This window comes from Sarcophilus harrisii, chromosome 5, assembly GCF_902635505.1.
Source record: "Sarcophilus harrisii chromosome 5, mSarHar1.11, whole genome shotgun sequence".
Taxonomy (NCBI): Eukaryota; Metazoa; Chordata; class Mammalia; order Dasyuromorphia; family Dasyuridae; genus Sarcophilus; species Sarcophilus harrisii.
The window spans coordinates 206,603,394-206,625,399 of record NC_045430.1 but is presented as its reverse complement, the minus strand read 5'-3'; the positions used below and the strand labels follow the sequence as shown (position 1 = coordinate 206,625,399).

The window sequence follows — 22,006 nt, the reverse complement described above, 5'->3', positions numbered from 1 at the left end:
GGGGGGAGGATGAGGGAATCTGTAATTTTGAAGAGCTTCCCAGTAAGGAAACTTCTCCTCCCCACCACCAATGGAAGTTGTCTACTGTTCTGCGATTAATAGTGTTTGAAGCTTATCAGGAGACATTGGGAAAAACTTAAAGAAGTCATATAGGCAATATATGTCAGTTATAAAACTTGGACTCACATTGTTCTGATTACAGTATGTCAGTATATTTTCCATATCAAAGAGTAGAAATGAGTTATATTTTTCATAGTTGGAAGTAGGACTAGAAACATAAATGAATCTATGAAAAGTTCACTTAAACTGTATCAATTAATTGATCAATAAACTTTTATTAAGCACCTACTATGTGCCATGCACTAGTGGAAGCTCCACACTGTTCATAATTCCAAGCTTAAGAGAAATTATTCTATAAGTTGAATAATATGCTAAAATAATGTCTCATCAAATGAAAACATTATGGTTTTACCTGTGTTTCAAAACTTCCAGTGGCTCCATGCTCCCTTCATCTGCATTTAAGGGAGGGCACAGGGTTTTTTTTGGTTTGTTTAAAAAAAAAACACCTCAGTTTTGCCATTTTGTATTCATTAAAGTACAGAGAAACAAAATGGAAACTTGCCAACTTCAGATGATTTTGGCACTGATACTACTCAAAAGGAGCCTTGAATTTTTGAAAAATAAAATTGACACATAATTAGTCCAAAAGATGTTCTTACTGCTCTATGTGTGTGTTTGAACTTTAAAGAGAAGCTGCCATTCCCATGCTCTGATTACCTTCCAAGCACACATTATGAACATTTTGTTTTTATTAGGTACCCAAAGACTTGTGTATATGGAAGGAAAAGTAATAACCTATTAAGTAAGACAGACTTTAAGTAGCCACCAAAGAGGCTGTTAGAGATGGAAAGAACTATAGACATCAATTATGTAATTGTCACATTTTATACATGACAAACTCAGAAGGGGAAAATTTCCTTCCCTAGGTCTCACAGGTGATAGAAACCCAATGCCCAACTTCATGTCCAGAGGTCCTTTCATGACAGCAAACCAGTTCTCAGCCTTGACAGATAACACCATGGCAACACTGGGCAAGTCTTTTCACATTTAATTCAGAACCTCCAAATGTCTGTCTGTCTGTCTGTCTGTCTCTCTCTCTCTCTCTCAAGCTAGTACCACCTCGCCAAGTTCTAAGTGGGCACACCAGCCAAAAGAATGTCTCTCTGGAATGTCCTCATGCTGTGTACTCAGGGGACAGATGTGGACAATCTAACAGGATTCAAATTGGGATACATATAATCCCAACAGGGTAAGATAATACCAATGGAGAAGGCTGGACAAAGCCTCTTTTTTTTTTTTTTTTTTTTTTTTTGCATTTTGTAGATATGGAATATGCACATAAAGGGCATTGCTGTCTATCCCAGTAGAATGTAAGATCCTTGAGGGCATAACCTATTTAATTTTTTCTTCATATTCCTAAAAATTAGTACAATGACTGATATACAGCAGGTGTTTAATAAATGTTTGCTTATTAACTGATTGGGGCATCAGGTCACTGGGTAGCATTGCCAGGGTCTGGCTACTTCTTCCCTGTGCTTGAGAAATACAAAAGAATATTTGTTTCATCATGATCTGAGGTAATTCAGCCTTAGATACAAATATCCAGTTCAGCTAACTCAATCATGACTTCATTTTTTTAAGCAATGAATACTCCCTTAGGAGCTATATGAGATAACAAAGACCCATCTCCTGCTTCAAAGGTGAAGGGGTTCAATAAGAGTTGGAGTGGTGGTAATAACTTACATTTACACAGTCCCTTAAATTTTACAAAGCATTTTATGTACATCATCTCATTTAAACTCGACAATAAACTTAGAAGATGTGTGCCCCTGAAATTATGGTTCCCATTTTATAGAAGAGGAAACAGAGGCTCAGGGAAGTTGGGCATCCTGCCCAGAGTCTCACAGCTCCTAAATGTCAGAGGCAGGGCTTCTTGATTCCGAGACCATGCACTCCCTCAAACACTGCCTCTGAAGCAATTTTGGCAGATTGAGCTGGAAGAGAAAGACCATGGCTCCACATAAATATAGGGGAGAGGAGAAAACATTATTCTCTCCTACTCATCCACCTAGCTCAAAGGAAGACTTATGTCGGGATACAAATCTGGAATGAGTGTTTGTGAGGTCTGGAGAAAGAGACAGGCTAAGAACAAAGAAGGTGCCTTGGGGAGTTGTGGAGGGAAAATTTGGAGAAGCCTCTGAACCTAGAGCACTTTGTTGGACTGTGTCTGCTACAGGCCAGTGTTAAAAAAGACCATCAAGTGAAGAAATTGAAACTATTTCTAGCCATATGAAAAGATGCTCCAAGTCATTATTAATCAGAGAAATGCAAATTAAGACAACTCTAAGATACCACTACACACCTGTCAGATTGGCTAAGATGGACAGGAAAAAATAATGATGATTGTTGGAGGGGATGCGGGAAAACTGGGACATTGATGCATTGTTGGTGGAGTTGTGAACGAATCCAACCATTTTGGAGAGTAGTTTGGAACTATGCTCAAAAAGTTATCCAACTGTGCATACCCTTTGATCCAGCAGTGTTACTACTGGGCTTATATCCCAAAGAGATCATAAAGAAGGGAAAGGGACCTGTATGTGCACGAATGTTTGTGGCAGCCTTCTTTGTAGTGGCTAGAAACTGGAAACTGAGTGGATGCCCATCAGTTTGGAGAATGGCTGAATAAATTGTGGTATATGAATATTATGGAATATTACTGTTCTGTAAGAAATGACCAACAGGATGATTTCAGAAAGGCCTGGAGAGACTTACACGAACTGATGCTGAGTGAAATGAGCAGGACCAGGAGATCATTATATACTTCAACAACAATACTATATGATGACCAGTTCTGATGGACCAGGCCATCCTCAGCAACGAGATCAACCAAATCATTTCTAATGGAGCAGTAATGAACTGAACTAGCTATGCCCAGAAAAAGAACTCTGGGAGATGACTAAAAACCATTACATTGAATTCCCAATCCCTATATTTATGCACACCTGCATTTTTGATTTCCTTCACAAGCTAATTGTACAATATTTCAGAGTCTGATTCTTTTTGTACAGCAAAATAACGTTTTGGTCATGTATACTTATTGTGTATCTAATTTATATTTTAATATATTTAACATCTACTGGTCATCCTGCCATCTAGGGGAGGGGGGGGGGGGGTAAGAGGTGAAAAATTGGAACAAGAGGTTTGGCAATTGTTAATACTGTAAAGTTACCCATACATATAACCTGTAAATAAAAGGCTATTAAATATATATATAAACAAAAAAAAAAGACCATCAAGGGAGGAAACAACTAGTATAGACATTGTCAAGAAAATATATTGCACGGGGAAGGTACCAGGAGATAGGGCAGGCCTTTTGCATAAACAGAATAGGCAGCTGCCCATGGGATATAAAAGGCTGAGAGACAGAATCCAATGTCCACATCTTTTTTCCTCCACCTATTTGTCCCTGTTTCCTCTGAACTCCTTTCCCCAGTAGTTTAAAAAAAAAAAAAAAAAAAAAAAAAAAGCAAATGTTCAAATTCCAGTGCTATCTGGGAGGGGTAAGACATTATCAGTAAGTAACATCTAAACTCTAATTAATTAATAATCCTAAGAAAAGAACAAGGGAGAGGGAATGGGACTCAGAACAGAGAAGTCTTAATGGGACCAGAAATCAAGAAAGATCTCATATATGGGATACTGCCATGGGGCAGAACCACTAAGCAAATGAACATTGGAGTCTTGGTGTCGAAATGGGAGAGTGGCAAAGAAGAGTAACAAAGGGGCTTTGAAAAGCCATCCCACAAATACTTCACAATTTTGTTTTAAGAGCTGGAAGGTGGCTGGGACAAGGCGCTGCACAGTAAACCTTTCAGACATCCAAAATTGCCATTAGCCATTACACAATGTAAATTATGTTTAAGAAAATCATTTAAAAAGGAAGAGTTTTGTATCAGACTCAAACTCAGGACTGGAAGGGCTTTAGAGATTATATAGTTTAATACTCTTAATTTTTTCTACTCAGAGGGCCTGACATTTAAAATTAGAGACTCTCCCAAAGTCACCTTTCTTCTCCTGTCATCCTCTGCTAGAAAGATGAACTGCTCTCCTCCTGGGGAGGAAATCTACATTGAAAAATGCACAAAGAAACGCACAGTACCTAAGCTAAAATTACATCAGCCCATCTTTGAGAGCCGTGGTCACACTCAAATAAATGAAATGCATTATGATTGCCAAAGGAAGCATTTAGGTCCTTACATTCCTCTTAAAACAAAGCTAATACATCGGGCTTATGACAACCCATCCCCAGTGCTGGGAGATGCAAAGTTAACTCGGACTATCTGCCAGGCCAGATTTTTAAACAACTGCTTGAGTTAATAAGGGAAGGAAGGGAACGTGAGCTTTCTGCGGGCACCATGTCTGTATGTATATTTGGTTCTGCCTCCAATGCCCCTCTTCTCTTCCTCATTATCTCCTATGCAACACTGAAAACTCTTTTCAAAAGCCCCCTCCTTCCACAGAGTCTATGGCCCTAAGCAAATGAACATTTCCCCCCCAGGTCCCACATGGCATAGAATGGGATCTGAGAATTTAAGGCTAGGAAGCTACTTAAAGATCATCTAATTCAATGCCATTATTTTATAAATGAAGAGACCAAGCCCCTGAGCTGGGGAGTGACTTATCGAAGATCATATAGATATTACTTTAATAGAGACAGGATTGAATCTAGCACTTTTGATTCCAAAACCAGCACTCTTTCCATTACACCACAGAATATAACAGTTTGTTCCTTTCTTATGCATTTACCTTGGCATTACAATGATGTGCCATTTTTCCCTATTAAATTGTAAACTCTAAGGCCCTGAAAGATCTAGGTTAAGATTAAGGCTCCTGTCTTTTCAAATAGCATCTTTCATGATTCTCCATACATAGTAAGTTATTAGTAAATGTTTGTGAGTTTTATTAAAATTAACAGACATTACTTACTCAGTAAGTCGGGAAATAAGCATTTATTAAGCATCTATTATATGTCAGACACTCTGCTAAGCACTAGGGATCCAAAGAACAATAAAAGTAGTCCCTCTTCTCAAGAACTCACAATTTAACAAGGGAGATAACTTGATAAATATCTATGTACAAACAAGATGCATTGTAAATCATTAATGCAGAGAAGACACTAGCAATAACGGATATTAGTAAAGACTTCTCATAAAAAATTGGGGTCCTATCTGGGACTTGAAGGCAGTCAGGAGGCAGAGATAAGAGGCAAGACAGAGAGATAAAGAGAAGGAGAGAAAGGAAGACAGGGAGAGAGGAGAGAGAAAGAGAGAAAGACAGAGACAGAGAGAGAAGGAGGAAGAAGGGGGAGAGAGAAAGAGAGGAAGGAAGGGAAGAGAAAAGGAGGGAGAGAAGGACAATGAGGGAGGGACAGAGAGAGAAGGAGAGAGAAAGGGACAGAGAGAGGGAGGGAGGAAGAGAAAGAGGAAGAGATAGAGGAAAAAAGAGAAAGAACATTCCAGGCATGAAAAATAGTTATTGAAAATGCTCAGCCTAGAGACAAAGGAAGAAAAGTATGGGAAGTTAAGGTATAAGACTTAAAAAATTGGAGGGGACTATGTTGTAGAGGCCAAAGGAGGCATTTCTATTTGATTCTGGAGGTGACGGTCACTGCTTTGATTGGATGGGGAAGGAAAGAAGGGTGACATGGTCAATTCAGTACTTAAGGAAGATTAATTTGACAGCTGAGTGGAGGAAGGACTGGAGTGGGGAGAGATTTGTGGCAGGGAGACCCACCAGCCCACCTTCCCACCTTTGAAATAGACCAATTGGAAAGTATTTAGATTCTATTCCAGGTGATGGTAGTATCTGAGAAGAGAAGTGGGCAGATAAGGGAGATGTCATTAGGGTAAAAATTGCCAGGACTTGGGGTCAGATTGGATTTGAAGAATGGGAGAGTATGAGGAGTCAAGTATGACACAGTCTGTGAGCCTAGGTGAGGAGGAGGATGGTAGTACCCTCAAGAGTAACAGAAGAGTTTTGTCATTGTTTGTTTTTTCTGAAGTGGGTTGTAAGATAATTAGTTCAATTTGGAGTAGCTTGAGTTTAAAATGCCTATGGGACATCCCATTCAAGATATCTAAGAGGCAGTTGGAAATGGAAATTTGGAGGCTGAAAGATTAGGATTGGATAAGTAGTTCTGAAAATCACTAGCATAAACACAAGTGAATCCATGGAAGTTGATGAAATCATCAAGTGAAATAGTATATATAGAGAAAAGGGGGCCTAGGACAAAACTCAAGGTAATTAAAGACTGTCTTTGGGACCATATAGTAAAAGAATACAATTAATGACAATAATTTGCATTTCAATAAATCGGTGAATTACAATTGGTATCTAGGCCTTTGAGTAAACCAAAAATAGGTCCAATTTTCCTACAGAGTTGACCATATCATCATTCACAACCAGAGCTGGGCCTAGGCAAAATTTCAAAGAAAATGGTTTTTGTTTACACCCAGACTGTGATCCTAACACCCTGGTTTCCTTCTGTACTCACTGCCTCAAGCCACCTTGGCTACCCATAGCCTCCTACTAGGAATGACTTCCCTGTCCAGTGTCCCTTACTCCAAAAGTACCCTCATTTGCCTCCTTGCAAACAAACAAACAGAAGAGCCTACCAATATGCTCCCATACCTCAGTGGGACAATTCCAGGGAGTTGTAATCATCACCATCTTATATTTACATTTTAAGGTTGATAAAGTGTTTCCTCCCCAATAAGCTGGTGGGATAGGCAATGCAACAGGCACAGCCCAAAGTATTGCTACAGGGATTTAAGGTTTACAGAGTTATATTCATAACAATCCTATACAGTAAGGAGGATAGTTTAAGGAGTTATTTATCTCCATGTAACACAATGATAATAAATAAATGTTATCCATGTTTTTGAAAAGGTCCCCTGTCCATATTGGAGCTAGCTTGAAGTGAATTGTAAGAGTTTATTGTTAGTTTTTTTTTCAAAAAGGTGAAGCAACTTACTCAAAGCCATGTAGTAAATGTCAGAGGCAAATTTTTAAACCCATATCTTCTAATTTAAGATATGACTGATAAAAACTTATAATATCAGACTTCTTCAAGATTTCTCCATTTTTAATAGATGCTAGAGCAGTGATATCTGAAATCCAAAGAAATAAATCTGTAAAGATAGAACTTCAGGGTTCATTATAGATAAATTTCCTTTCAAATGTCCTTTTTCCTTACCCCCAAGCTTGGCTCAGTTTCCATGTCTTTCCATTCTCTGTCCATGTATCTTGTATCTCCATATCCTACCACTACCTCATAGGATCAGCTCACATTCACCATCTCCTTGAAATGATTGCAGTAGCCTCCTAAATGCCCTTCCTGACTCTATTGTCTCCCCCTTTCTCGTCAGTCTTCTGCACATATCCTTACAGAACAGGTATAACCACTCCATGGACTTGCCCATGAAGCTTTCAGTATAAATACAAACTTCTCTGATTGGCATTGAAAGCCCTTTACAATGTGGCTCCCACCTGCCATTCAAGGTTCACTGTATATTACTCTTCACATAGCCTGCATTCCAGCCCAAACGGCCACCTTGCCCCCAATATGCAACATTCCATCACTCCTTTTGGAGCATTTGCCCAGGTTTTTCCTTATTCCTGGAATGCACTCACTCTTCACCTCTGCCCAGTAAAATCCCCAGCTTCCAGCCAGGGTTACAGCAGCTATTACTTCTATTTGATCCCTTTCCCGATTCCCACAGTCATTAGCATGCTCTCATTCTTGAAACTTCCCCACATATACTTTGAATTTATTTACTAGCGCACATATTCTATCTCCCCAGTAAATGTAATTTTCTCAAAGATAAAGGTTTATATTCTTTCTGTGTCTCTGTGTCTCTGTCTTTGTCTGTCTGTCTCTGTCTCTCTCTCTTTCTCTCTCTGCTTTGTAATCCCAGAGACTTGCACAGAGTAGGCACTTAATAAATGATTGAAGTTAATTTTAATGGGACAAAAGCCAATTCTGGAACTAAAAGACTTCAGTTCAAATCTTACCTCCCTCCGACACTGATAGTATTTGAGTATCCTTGGAGTAAGTCACTTAGTCAGACCTTCAGACCTTCTTCTCTACATCTCAGACCCTCAACCATAAAATAAGGACATTGAAGTAAATGACCTCAAAGCAGCTCTTCCAGGGCTTGATAATCCTAAGAAACTGCCTGTGATTAAGGTTATATTTCAATCTTTGGTACAAACCGATAAACTGTGGTCTTTCCATATGGTGGAACAACTGGAACAGCCAACACATCTGGACTTCTGTAAACTGTGTTGTTGTAAAAAAAAAAAAAAAAAATTACAAATGTAATGTAGACTCCATGGGACTTCATAGCAATATCAACATTCCTATGCCAGGTAACATCATGCCCCTCAAAGTTTAACAGGTTACCCCCTAAGGGACCCAATGCCATCTGTGCCATAGGCAGAACACAGGGACCTAAGGAGATTTGTTACAGAACACTAATCTCCTGAAGTCAACCCATCCCTCCAAGGTTGTTTTGTCTGGGGGACAAGGTGTGGGTGGAGCCTCAAGGGGGTAGGGGTAGGGAGATGAAAGGTGAAACCCTGACAAAAGCTTAAAGACAGCTTCATTCTCAGCCCAAATGCTCTTTGGTCCTAAGCTTTGGTTCATGACACACGAAACATTTCATTAACAGAATGTTAACATTATGCTACACCAAACTAGGAGTGCCCTTGTGCTAACACACTGTCAAAAGAGAAAGAGAGAAAGAGAGCACCTAGTTGAGGGTCATTTCTAAAATATGTAGAAAGAGAATGATGAAGGTGAGAGATGGCTATACTTGTATGATAATGAAGGATAAAATGGGCAAGCCATGAGCCTCCATTTCAGCTTCCATTTCAGCATTGCTTGTGTCCCAGAAGCTCTATGATTGTTCCTCTCCCTGGACATTTTGGTCCCTATGAATTACAGACCATGGTTATTTGTCCTAAAAGGGTACTAACAAGATCATCTTGTTCAGGTCCCTGTCCAAAGTAAGGAAGCAGGTAAAGAATTATTATTCCTGTTGTGGGCCAATTACATGTTGGTCCTACAAATCAAGTCAGTATGAGGAGAAATTGTATCAATGAGGGACATTATTGAAAAAAAAACTATTTTACTGAGTAAAGAAAAGGGACTAATACTTAACAAAGATAATAGGTACTGACAGTCTGATGGATTGCTCTAGTCTCCTGGACACACCTAGGCCCATAGCAAGAATATCCCAATGGAGAATAATAAGTCTGTCACATTTGAAGAGCTACTTTCCCTTCTTCAGAGATACTAAGTTACCAAATTAGGCCTTAATTCATTTAGCCAATCAGCTAAAGAATAATCCTCTATTATAGTGAATCAATATATAGGCCCTAAATCAATAACTCTATGGCCTAATCAGCCTTCTAGGCTCAGGGCTTGGGCAGAATATGTGTATCACCCACAATAACTGTCATGAAGATTCCTGAGATGTTAAATGACCCCCAAGTTCATCCAGATAGTAATGACAGAGTTATGATCCAACCTCAGATCTTCTCATTTTAAGTCTAGTTCTTATTTTATTAATCAAAGCTGCCTCCCAAATGCAAAAAAAGCTTTCTACACATTATTCTAGTCCACATGTGGAGGTTCAAATAAGGGGTGGAGAATGGATAAATCCAGCTGACCTCAGTCAGGAATAACATATTCCTTGGCATATCCCTCCCAAACCATTTGTTTGTTGGTTTGTCTCCCTCCTCGAGATTTTAGGAAGCTCAGCCCATTATTTCATGGCTCTTCTGCTCTTTCAGTGTTGATCTGGGGCAAGAACTGGAAATGCCGAAACACTCAAGGAGTTATTTCCAATCCAAATACAAACAGGAAGTGCCAGTAATCTCATAGAGGAGATTTGTTCTTATAGGATTGGGAGCCTTGGATAGTAGTTCAGATCAGATTGGGCAGAGTATCAGGCAAAACAGAGCCTTACATGCCTACCTAAAAGGAAGTCTCAAACCTTTCCAATTCCTCCGCCCTTAGACAATAGGCCCCGTATAGTCATGCTAAGCTATTACAAATCTCAAAATTCCTATTCCACTTCCTCCCACCTGAAAAGAAATAACATTTGCTAATCTTCACCATAAACATGTATTATGATTTGGGGAAAGGGAGGGGAGGATCCTATCAAATCAAACCTTGTAACACAAAGTAATTATAGAAAGAATAGGGCATTATTTGCATATCTAGTATTTAAAGGGTTACTTATGTAATTATTGAATGTAACTTAGAATAAGCTGTTTGATTTTCTTTCATCATGAGCCAAACATTAGGTTTTGAAAGGCATTCCTTTAAACTTCAATTATATAAAGGCACATGGTAATGTTAAGTTACAACTCCGGCTTAAGTGAGTCAGACATGAAAGTATTTATGACTGGTATTTTGTGAGTAAGTTACTCTTAGACATTTTTTTTTTAAGAAGGCAAGTATCTATTGCCCTTGGTAGACACAAGGCTATTCTCTGCTATTAGAAATTCTTACTCTCTTCTTTTCTAGGTAGAGTCCAGTCCCTCTGACTTTTGTTATTTTAAGCTCTCAACAAAACAAACCTCACTGTGCCGTCAGCACCTGAAACAAGTAAAAGCAATCCCTTTATGAACTCCCCGCCAGATATTTGCCCCGCCAGACTCTCTGGGACTTTGGGAGGGGGGGAAAGAAAAGTGGATGGGGGGAAGGGGAGGAAAGAAGCCAGAGAATACCTTAAAACAGTAGGCTCTAGTGAAAACATCACACATGAAAGAGATAAAGAAATGAATTGAATGTTGTTTTTTCTCCTATGAAAAAGCAGATTGGGTCTGGGCCTTTTTCAAACCCAAGTTCAGGTGATCATCATTTGTTCTATCAAAAGCATTTTCCATAATCCAACCAGAACAATGTGCCAGTGATTCAGTGATTGCAAGAATCAGTTTGGTTTGAAAGGGCTATAGGATATTTATCCAAAGAATATTTATAGAATTGTTCACCAAGTTTATTTTTTTGAGATTTGACAGGCAAAGTTTAATACAGCCTGAGTAATCCATCCTTTTAGCCTCAGTCTCCCCTACAAGAAGCTGCCATGATTTGGGCTGTGGCTAAGGGTTCAAATTGATAAACAAGTTGCCATAATTAGAAGTTTACAACAAGAAGTTAAATCTAAGTGCTGAAAAGAGAGAGCAAGGTTGAAAGAGATTCACTCACAACTTTGATGTAAGGCGTCACTACTTTTTGGAGGGCAGCCATATCTTTGATCCTACACAAATTGTTGAGAATTATTGAGATCTTGAACTCTGATCAGTCAAAGTGCTACAAATTTTACAGTTATTTCCAGTTTAGTGGAGTTTTCAGGTGATTAATAGTACCATAAAATTATAAGAAGCACCTTCCTCAACAATTCCTCAACCTAGTAAAGACCTTTAGATAAATAAAAACTAAACCTGAAGAATTTTTTTTTTCATGATTGAAACTGTTCCCATGGTATCCAGTTGACATCTGGTAATCACCTTTCATATTTTCAAAGTTTATTCTTTTTTTAGATTTAGCAGGAAGCAGAAAGGTTTTGGCATCCTTAGTGTTTAGTTTCCTTATGCTTCATCTCAAGCTCAGCTTCTAAAGAGGCAGGGTGTATGATACAGTACAAAGGGCATTGAATGGAGAGTCAGAATACCCATAAGTCCTGGATGCAGCTCTGCCATTAATTCAATGTATGATCAATCCTGGACAAAACACTTAACCTCTCTAATTCTTATAATGTCTTTATGTATAAAAGAGAGGCGTTAGACTAGATAAATTTCATGATCCATTTGGAATATTGTATTTTTTCCATAGATGATACATTTTAGAGGAATCATTGGATTCATGAAAAAAAGACTGGATCATGGAAAACCAGAATGAGAAAGGGACCAGAGACAATATTATTGGAGGAATTCTTCAAGGGTCTGGGAACATTTTAACCTAGAGAAGAAATGACTCTGTAGTGGGGGAAACAAATATAATAGCTGTAGTAACATAGGTGAAGAATGGAGGAGGAATTGATTCAACTCATCTAGCAAAGAGAAGTCATTAAGAATCAAGTTTTGTTTAGTATGAGGGACATTTTTGGACATTACCAATTTGGGAATTTGTTTTGCTTTAGTGTATTTATTTTTATAAAGCTTTTGTTTTTTTTTTTTCTTTTTTTCCAGTGGGGGAAAGGGAAAAAGGGAAGGAAGAAAAAACTGAAATGTGTGATAATGGAAAAATAATTAATTTAAAAACATAAAGAAACATTCAAAAATAAAAATAGAATGATTCAAAAGGTAGCAAGTTTCCTATCTCTTGAACCCTTCAATACAACTTGTTTGAGATGTTGTAAAGAGAGAATTGCTGCTCACATATGGATCAAACCAGATGACCTTTAAAACACTTTCAAATTTTAAGGTCTATCTCTCTTTCAACTCTAAAATCCTATGATTTTAAACCACTCAACTGGTCTGTGCTTCAAGCCCTTCATTCATTAAATGAAAAGGTTGCCATATACTACCTTGAGATTCTTTCCAATTTTAAATGTCCATGATTCTCTAGTTCTATACCAATGAGAGTTTTCAGATCTGTATCTATACATCAGAATGTAAGATAGAATTATTCTTTGCCTACTGGAAATAACCAATCAATAAGACTTTTGCAAGCATCTCTAGCTGTACCTCTATTTTATTAGGAATTATAGGGGATGTTGAGAAATATGGAGAATATTGCTTAGAATCAGGAAGTCTTCTTCCCAAATTCAAATCTGGCCTCAAAAATTTTCTAGCTATGACCCTGGGCAAATCATTTAACCCTGTTTTCTCAGTTTCTCATCTATAAAATAAGCTGGAGAAGGAAATGGCAAACCATTCCAGTTTCTAACTTTGCCAAGAAAACCCCAAATGGGATCACAAATAATTGGATAAAATTGAAACAACTGAATAACAAGTATATGGTTTCATAATTATAAGGAACTTCAGAGGTCATCTAGCCTACATCACACTGAAAGAAGAATCCCTTATAGAACATCCCTAGTGATCATTTTTTTGGTTACTAGACTTAATCAAGGCATGGATATGTTTCAAAAAGGCATATGACAGATTTTCTCATGATATCCTTATGGAGAAAATGAAGCAATATAGTCTACCTGATAATATAGTTGGAGCAATTTCATCGATCATAGATTTGGAACAGGAAGAGACTTTAGTCATCAGCTTCTCTCTCTCTCATTTTATAGATGAGGAAATGAAGGTCAGAGAGCAAAAGTGACCTTGTCACATAGTATGAGTAGTTGAGCCAGAATTTAGACTGAGTTTATATTGGCATTTTATGTTAGCTTTTAGAACATAAGGTGTATGTATTTTATTTCTTTGTGACTTCCATAATACTAATATGTAATAGATAATCTAGTAACTGACATGGGAAATAGGCATAAACCATTATTCTCCCTTTCATATACAAAATTCAGCATATTTTTTCCTACAAATGTTGGACCTGGTTCAAAGTTAGATCCAAGAAGTGATGGCTGATAGGAGTAGAAAGAGGGTAATTGGGAAATAAATACATGAGAAATAAAGGGCAATCTGAGATTTATATTTTAGGGAGAGATTCCTGAAAACAATCAGGACTGTCACAATTTTTAAGTTGTAAAGAAGACTTGAGTCATGCTTAAGGATTTTAAAAGACTTATCCACAAGCTTCAAGAAGGCAGATGGAGAGGAAGGAGAGAGGAGATAACACTTCCAGTTCCACCAGGACTTGACTAGTCAAACGGTTGAGCCCTGGTGACACATTGGCAACAATTGACCAAAGAAATTGAAAGGTTTGAGACATTGTAGAGAAGGAGATGTGAGAGTGAAGAAGGGTCACTGGAAACCATATTCTTCAGGAATCTTGGGAAAGAAGACTTCGTCTGAAGCAGCAGTGCATCCTTACTTCTTCAAGGGATGAGGAAAGTCTAAAAAAGGAGGCAAAGGAAGCAACCCTGTGCTCCTGAGGACCATTATATTGTCCCTTACAAAATCACTCCATATGTAGCATTTCAGGAGTTCGATGTTAATAGGAAACTTTTTTACATATGCATTAGAAATGTAGGTCTACCATATATTCCATTAATTCCATATTTATCAACATGACTTGATCTTGAACTAATGCTAGCACAGAAGAATTGTCATATAACATTCTAAGTGCTCACAAACTCCCTCTTTAGCACTGTGTTCTAGAATAAAACAAAATGCTTTCTCTTGAGGAACGTATACTTTACTTGAGGAGATAAGACTAACAAACTGGAAAAAAATCATAGACATGTATTAGATAATATAATACTAAATTGTATCATGGAGACTAAGTATTTTAATGACTTGAGTCCAATTCTCCAATGAGATAAGGAAAGAGTGCATGAGAGACAGGTTGTGCAAATACTGAAAGATAGGAGATGTAATGCCAAATTTGAAGAACACCAAGTAGAATAGTTTTGCTGTAACATAGTTCCAAGAATCAAGAACTAGAGCTTCAGATTTGCATACCTCAAATTCACTTCATATGTAGCTCTTATTCAGGAGTTCACTTTAATAGGGAACTTTTTACATATGTATTAGCAAATGCAAGTCTACTATTCATTCTATTAAAATATTTTTACTGAGAAACTAATGGTGCCTTCTTTTCTAGAAAGGAAAAAGCAAAGGAGCAGTAAAAAAAAGCTGGAGTGAGGCAGTGTGGATGATTTCTTATGGACTCAAAATGCAAATCTTAGACAGCACTGTCCTCCAGATAAGGGAAGATATGAAAGTGAGAATAATGGTTTATGCCTATTTTCCATACCAGTTACTAGATTATCTGTCATATACTACACATTATGGTACTCACAAAGAAATAAAATACTTATACCCTATGTTCTAGAAGCTGACACAAAATTACATATAAATATTTATGGTATTTCCCCCTTAATCTGACCTATATAAAATCTGAATATGGTATATGATCAATATTATTTTGCATAGATCCATATATCTTTTTCATCTTGAAGAGGTATGATTTTAGGGGGTGCCACTTTAATCTAGTAGTTAATATTCCTTCCATATGTCAGAAGAAACAAAATGACACATTTTGCCAACATGCACATACCTTCAAATTTTCTAATGTGCAAATTCAAATTTAAAGATGTTCAGTGTTTATACAGCTACTTAGGATCAAATCTGGAAACAGTGCTGGCCAACAGGAGGAAGAGTTTACACACAGTAGATCACTGAAGACAGCTGACAGATTTTTGATTCCCTTTCATTCAATCTGATCGGTTGGCACCCTTATGTGGCCTGCTTTTCCATAAACTAGAAGATAAGAGGAGTAATATACTGAGATTAATCAATCCACAAGTATTTTCTGATCATATACTATATGACTATCATGGTACCAGAAAAACATATATATTTTATGGGATTATAGTAGGTACTGAAACAAACGCCCAGTCTTCATCAAGAGCTTTCTGTCTAGTTACAAAAATCAAAGAAACATACATGAAACAATAGGCAACAATGATTTACAAAGTATAAAAAATGTTTAACTACATCATACAGACTCAGGCAAGCTACTTAAAGTGGTAGCAAGACTCTCTGAGAAAGAAATGAGATAGTTATGTGCCAGGCAAGTTAAATCACTGCAGTAATTTCATCACTCCTTCTTCTATAATCTCAGGACAACCCATTACCTGAATCCAGGGGCCTAGGCCACTTCATTCCCAAACTCTGCTGGTTGTGTCTACTTTCAGCCCAATTCCTGCAGCCCTGGAAGCAGATGTGGCCTGATGGTATATACAGATGTTTGGAGCTCCTGAAGAAAGAGAAAAGAAAATTCTAAGTGCTAAAGTCCCCAGTCCAGATGGGGGTCCACATCAGAAACAGGTGGAAATGACATTAAAGAACTAGTCTTAACACCTGCTTTGCGATTGTTCCTAAGGATCATGAGACTTTTCCATCTGAACTTTACCTTCTCTATTGTGCAATTGAAGAACACCAAGTAGAATAGTTTGGCTGGAACATAGTTCTAAGAATCAAGAACTAGAGCTTCAGACTTGAAATCAAACCTCCATGAGAGAAAGGAGTATCTTACTTTTCTTTTTTGTATCCATAGCACTTAGAAGAGTTTTTTGTACATAGCAATCCCTTGATGAAGGCCTTTTCATTCATCATTCCATAGGGGTTAGAGAGAAAGGAAGGCATTCTAGGCTAGGAAAATTGTAATAATAATATGTAACTATTGGTATGGGACTCACTCCTCACTGATGGAGACTGCTCTATACCCAAGCATGGAGGTAAAGGAGAGAGTTAGTGAGAATGGGAGAGAAGAGAGATTGGGTTTCTTCAGTCTTCTTTGGATTTATCTTCTGGCTTTCAGATGTAAAAGAGCTGAAGAGGGATTCCAAGCTCTCATCATATCACTGAAGGAAGAGAAAGATTGAGAAGAAACTAACCTATAGAACTTCAATCATGTTCCCATTCCCAGCTTGCTGCATGAGAGACTTTAGGAAAGTCTCTCCTAAGTAAAATATGAAACTGTCTCTCCCTTAATTGAGCTTCATTACACTGCTCCCAATGGGACAGATCTTTAATCTGTATTGTCTGGTATATATTCTCATATGCATACTTTCTCTAATATCTGTTTTGTCATCGAGTTGTATATGTGGAATCATAATGTATGTTCAGTATGGAAGTGATATTCGTTGAGATCAACAAGTCTTGGATATAAAACCGGGCTCCCCCTTTCCCCATTAAGAAAAATTGGTCAGGAGTTTAGTTTGAAGTCAAAGATTATATTCCCTATATTAGTATTATTTAAGGGAACAGATAGATATAATTTGAACCTAATATCCCGTCTCTTAAAATCAGAGCGGCCATTCTCTGACCCTGATCACTTACATATTTTGAATAAAAATAGTAATAATAATCATTCTTATTAAATATTATTATATCTTGTATTCATTCCTATTGTGCTTGAAGGTTTACAGAGCACTTTTACTCATAGCCTTGCTGTACAGAGATTTTAGGAGAAGAAAGGAGCACTTTATTACCCTTACAAGGATCCTGCCTTTAACATCAACAATGGCATATTACACAGCAGTTGCTGTTCAACATGATATATGACATTCTTTTAGAAACCTTGAAAAGAAACAATATGATATAGCAGAAAGATCTCAGCTAAATATGTAGACTTGGGTTTCAGTACAGGATCTTCTTCTTTGGGGAAGTCACTTCATTTATCTAGAGCCCGGTGTCCTCAGATGTCATATGAGGGAGATGACTTTGATATAACTCTGTCATAAAGCCATATTAGAAGGGACTTTAGAAGGGATTTAGTATAATCTTCTCATTTCCCAGGTGAAGAAACTAAGACTGTGTGCTGGCACACGGTCCCTTTCTACTCTAATAACACTTACTTTATGAAAAATCACAGCTAAAATTTAAACACATCTATATGGACACATGTACTCATACCTAAGAACATGGTCCCCCTTCCCACCAGAGGGGGAGGCCACTAAGCTTTAATATGTATATGCTCACAGTTGGTGACTAATAAATACTAAGTGAAAGAAACAATGTACAATCTTGAGTCAGATGGTGAGGACTAGTTAGTAAAATGGGAAATGAATTTCATCCAAAATTTTTCTCATTTGATGAGATGGCAATAAAATATCTAAAATTTGTAAAATGTTTTGATGTGCTCTTTCCAGAAACACTAGAAGCTCTCATCTACACTTTCCCTGGAAAACAAAGGTGTTTGAATTCAACTGGTTACTTAATTTTAAAAAGTCTTTGGCTATAACAATAATAACAGCTGGCACTTCTATAGTATCTTAAGCTTTGAAAAGGGCTTTAAAAATTTCTCATTTTATCCTTACAATTCCTGGAAGTCAGCTATTTGTATTCCCATTTTGCAGGTGAGGAAACCAGGAAGAGAGGCCAAGTGACACTTTCTGGGTCACACAGCTAGTTAGTGATTCAGCTAGATTTGAACTCTGTTTTTCCTGATTCCAAGTCTAGCTACCTATCAACTATGCCATCTGTCTACTTCTCCCTGCTCCCTTTCCCCATCCTCACTCCCAACAAAAAAATTAAAAATTAAAAAAAATCTCACACAGCTAGAAACTATTCCTGCCAACTACCCATGGAGAAATCCCTGGGTGTCCAATTAGGAAATGGGTACAAGTCTTTTGTAGAGAATGGTAGAAATATCATTAAATGATGCCAGACAGTCTCAGCCCCAGCTCTGCCACTGGTGAGATGTCAGGAAAGTGATTTTATTTCTCTAGGTCTCAGTTTCTTTATATTAAAATAAAATATATGATTGAGAAGACGTTTCAGGTACCCTCCATGTCTGAGGGCCTACACGTCTTCAGCAGAATTATTTTTCTTTTGTGTTGCTTGAAAATGGTAGCTGTGTGATATCTGGATGTACGTCTCCTAGGTTCTAGGAACAAAGATCCTTCTAATCATTATAATAAAAAAAAGGCTGCTCTACTTGAGCACTAGTTCCATATCTTCTTTTCTAAGGAAGTATAACATTTACTTGAATAAAAAGTATGTGTGTGTGGGTCTCTGTGTGTATATCTGTACTAGTTAGGGAAGTCACTTAACTCTGTTTGCCTCAGTTTCTTCACTTATAAAGCAAACTAAGAAAGGAAATAGCAAAATACTCTAGTATTTTTGCCAAGAAAACCCCAAATGGGATCATGAAGAGTTGGACGCCATGGTAACAAGTAAAACAACTAGAAATATAGAGATTTATGTAGATTTATACATCTAGGGACACACATACACACATATATGTCTGTATATATGCACACACATAAATATACATACATGTATTACAGGTGTATATATACCAATACATGTGGGTGTATATGCATATGCATATGTGCTGAAAAACATACATTCTGAAAATATGCACATATGTATGCATGTATATATGCATATTTACAATCCAAAGTTGATCTCTTCATCTATACTATACCTACATTAATTAATCTCTTAGATTTATTTATTAATTGAAGCTTGCCATGATGCAATTAAATCTCAGTGAGACACTGAGAGTACAACTGTTTCATGTTTGGCGCTTATATCCTCAATAGCTATAAGACTTTCTAGTCCAGGGGTCCTCAAACTACAGCCCGCTGCCAGATGCAGCAGCTTTGGACAATTATCCCCCTCACCCAGGGTTATGAAGTTTCTTTATTTAAAGGCCCACAAAACAAAGTTTTTATTTTTACTATAGTCCGGCCCTCCAACACTCTGAGGGACAGTGAACTGGCCCCCTATTTTAAAAGTTTGAGGACCCCTGCCTAGTCTATAGCAGGTATCAAATAAAATTTTATTGATTGACTGATTGACTGGAATAATAGGACAAGGATATGATGATTTTATTTCTGAATGGGACATGGATATATAATGATTCTTTCTGAAGAACAGGCTCTCAAAATGACTTTAAAAGCAATAAGCTTAGAAAGGAAAATAATACCTAGAAATTGCACCATACATGAATTTAAAGAAACTGAAACACCAGGCGTAGGGTAGTTGAGGGAATGGGTTTTTAAAACTATTTCAATGAAAATTTAACAGTTACTATTGTCAAGGAAGAATTCAAGAGCATCAACTCTGTCATCAGAGGGAATTGGGATAGAAGGAAGACAGTTTAGTAAAGTATAGAAGAGAAGGAATATACTTGGATTCCAAATACTTAGGCTAGTAAGTATAGAATTTAAAGATTGAGTAAATTCCCTGACATCTCTGTTCTTCAGTTTTATTATCTCTGAGAAGAAGACCCAATTTGTGTTATATCCTGGGATATATATCCTTGTCGTTGGGATTAAATGAGATAATATATACCAAGCTCTACTTAGGCAAGGTTAAAGTATCACAGGAGGGCTAGCTCCCCAGATTTTGCAGTGCTCCTTCCACTCTGTCATGCTGATTGTCAGATGGGAAAATAAGAGTGACTCTCCAAGTAGCAAATGGATCAGAATGGGAAACTCAACGGAGAAAAGAGAATCATAGAGGAAAGGACACTATCATGTCGCAGGACATTAGGAAGGGGCAAGGAATCTCAAAAGCTATCTAGTCTACCCTCCCAGGTAAATCAACTTGCCCAAGCTCACACAGCTTGGCTGGCAGAACTACAACTCTTCAGCCATTATTCCTTCCACTATTCTATGCTGCCTCCAAAAGTCATTTGAACTCAACTAACCAGCTTAGAAAGCTGCCTGTGCACAATTTCTGATATACCATAAGAAGTAAAATCCAACAATTGAACTTTGAGGAATGTCTTCTTAGCGTATGATTATAATGACCCACGTGGAGAAGAGATGCCAAACTTAATTAACATTTACTTGTAACTGACAAGAAAGTTGACAGGCAAGGAAAAAAAATAACTTCCATGTCAAAGAGGGCATTGGTGAGATGAATACAAGGGAACTACCACTTGTCTTAATTAATATAGGTTTAAGATGGCATTGGGGCAAGTACCAATGTGGATTATTAAAAATGAAATTTTGACAGGCAGACAGAATTTAGCAACCTTGAAATGAGTTCCTGCAAAGCTTAAAGCAACCAATATAGTGTCTCAGAGCAATGTGGGAAAAGAGTTAACTTCTCTCTTGGATATTTTCAGAAAACAGCAGCTTTTAGAAAATGGGAAAATTGCAACTGAATGACATCTGCATTTTGTAAACACGTTGTCTGAGTGGTGTGAAATCTTTGCTTTAGATCCTGCCTAGCTTTATTAACCAATTCACATTGAGAGCAAACTGAGGGGAAAATGTATAGTAGGTTTATTTACCAGTTGAACTTGAAGAGAAATGTCAGCATTGTGTAAGAAAGGAGACCAAAGAAATTGAAAGTCATCCCTGACATTGCTAGTAGTTCAGGAGACCACATCCTCCAGGTACTGTACTGAACAGCCTTGTGGCTGTAGTGATTCAGAACTGAGCCTCCAACAAGTCCAATGAATGGCACCATTGAAAATGGCACCTCGTTTCTTGGGTCTTGAGTCTAGTGATCTTCAAGCCCCCTATTGAGCTGGGAGTCAGAGCAGGTAAGCATGTGGGGATGGAACAGGAATGGAGGGAAGTGATGTTCTCCTGATTGAAGTTTTGTCCATTATGGGAAATTGAAAGCCAGTGTACCAACTTCAAAACAGGAAGTAGGAGCATAAGGCAGCCATGAAGTCTCCAGAATGGTTTCCTATAGTAGGGAGGAAGAAAGAATCATAGCTAATACTCATTACCTATACTGTGCATTCAAGAAAATCTATGGGTATATATTGTAGGAATTACCAGCTCCTGTCCTAGTACTGTACCTATTTTGTATAAAAAGAAAAATGATCATTTCCCTTTCCCCTTCAAATTCAAAATGATATTTATACCAGGCTTAATGTGCTGGTTTCTATGCTACTAAAGGAACTGAAGATTTAATAAGTTTCTTGATTTTTTCGAAGTTAGGTGCACATCCCTTTGACAAAGTGTCCACTAGTGGCCATCTCTAGGGTAAGGGATGGAGGTAGGATATGAGAAGGGGAAAATATGCATAATACCTTTGTTGTATATTTAAAAAGACTAGGAAATTTACAGTTTTATGTGTAATCATTTTTAATATACTATGTTAGGCAAATGCTTGTTTTATTTCATAAATTAAAACAAGTACATATCTGTTTTTTCTATGTGTTATAACTTTAAAAGGACAGAAAACTTACCAGATGGTTTATGAATATCCTTTCTTTTTGCTTTGTTATTAAAAAAAACTATGTCTTTAGGATATGGGAAATCAAGTCATCCAAAATGCAATTAATTGAAAAATTCTATCATTACAACAATTTAGGATTTTT

General features: G+C 37.4%; 1 long non-coding RNA gene across 1 annotated transcript; it reads right to left on the bottom strand.

Annotated features, from left to right (window-relative positions):
* Positions 1-8,333: 8,333 nt before the first annotated feature.
* Positions 8,334-15,960, bottom strand: LOC116419249. The gene is made up of 3 exons (XR_004229509.1): positions 15,843-15,960; positions 15,263-15,465; positions 8,334-8,401 (listed from the first exon to the last, which is right to left on the bottom strand). It is a non-coding gene; the product is annotated as an uncharacterized LOC116419249 (long non-coding RNA).
* Positions 15,961-22,006: the final 6,046 nt, after the last annotated feature.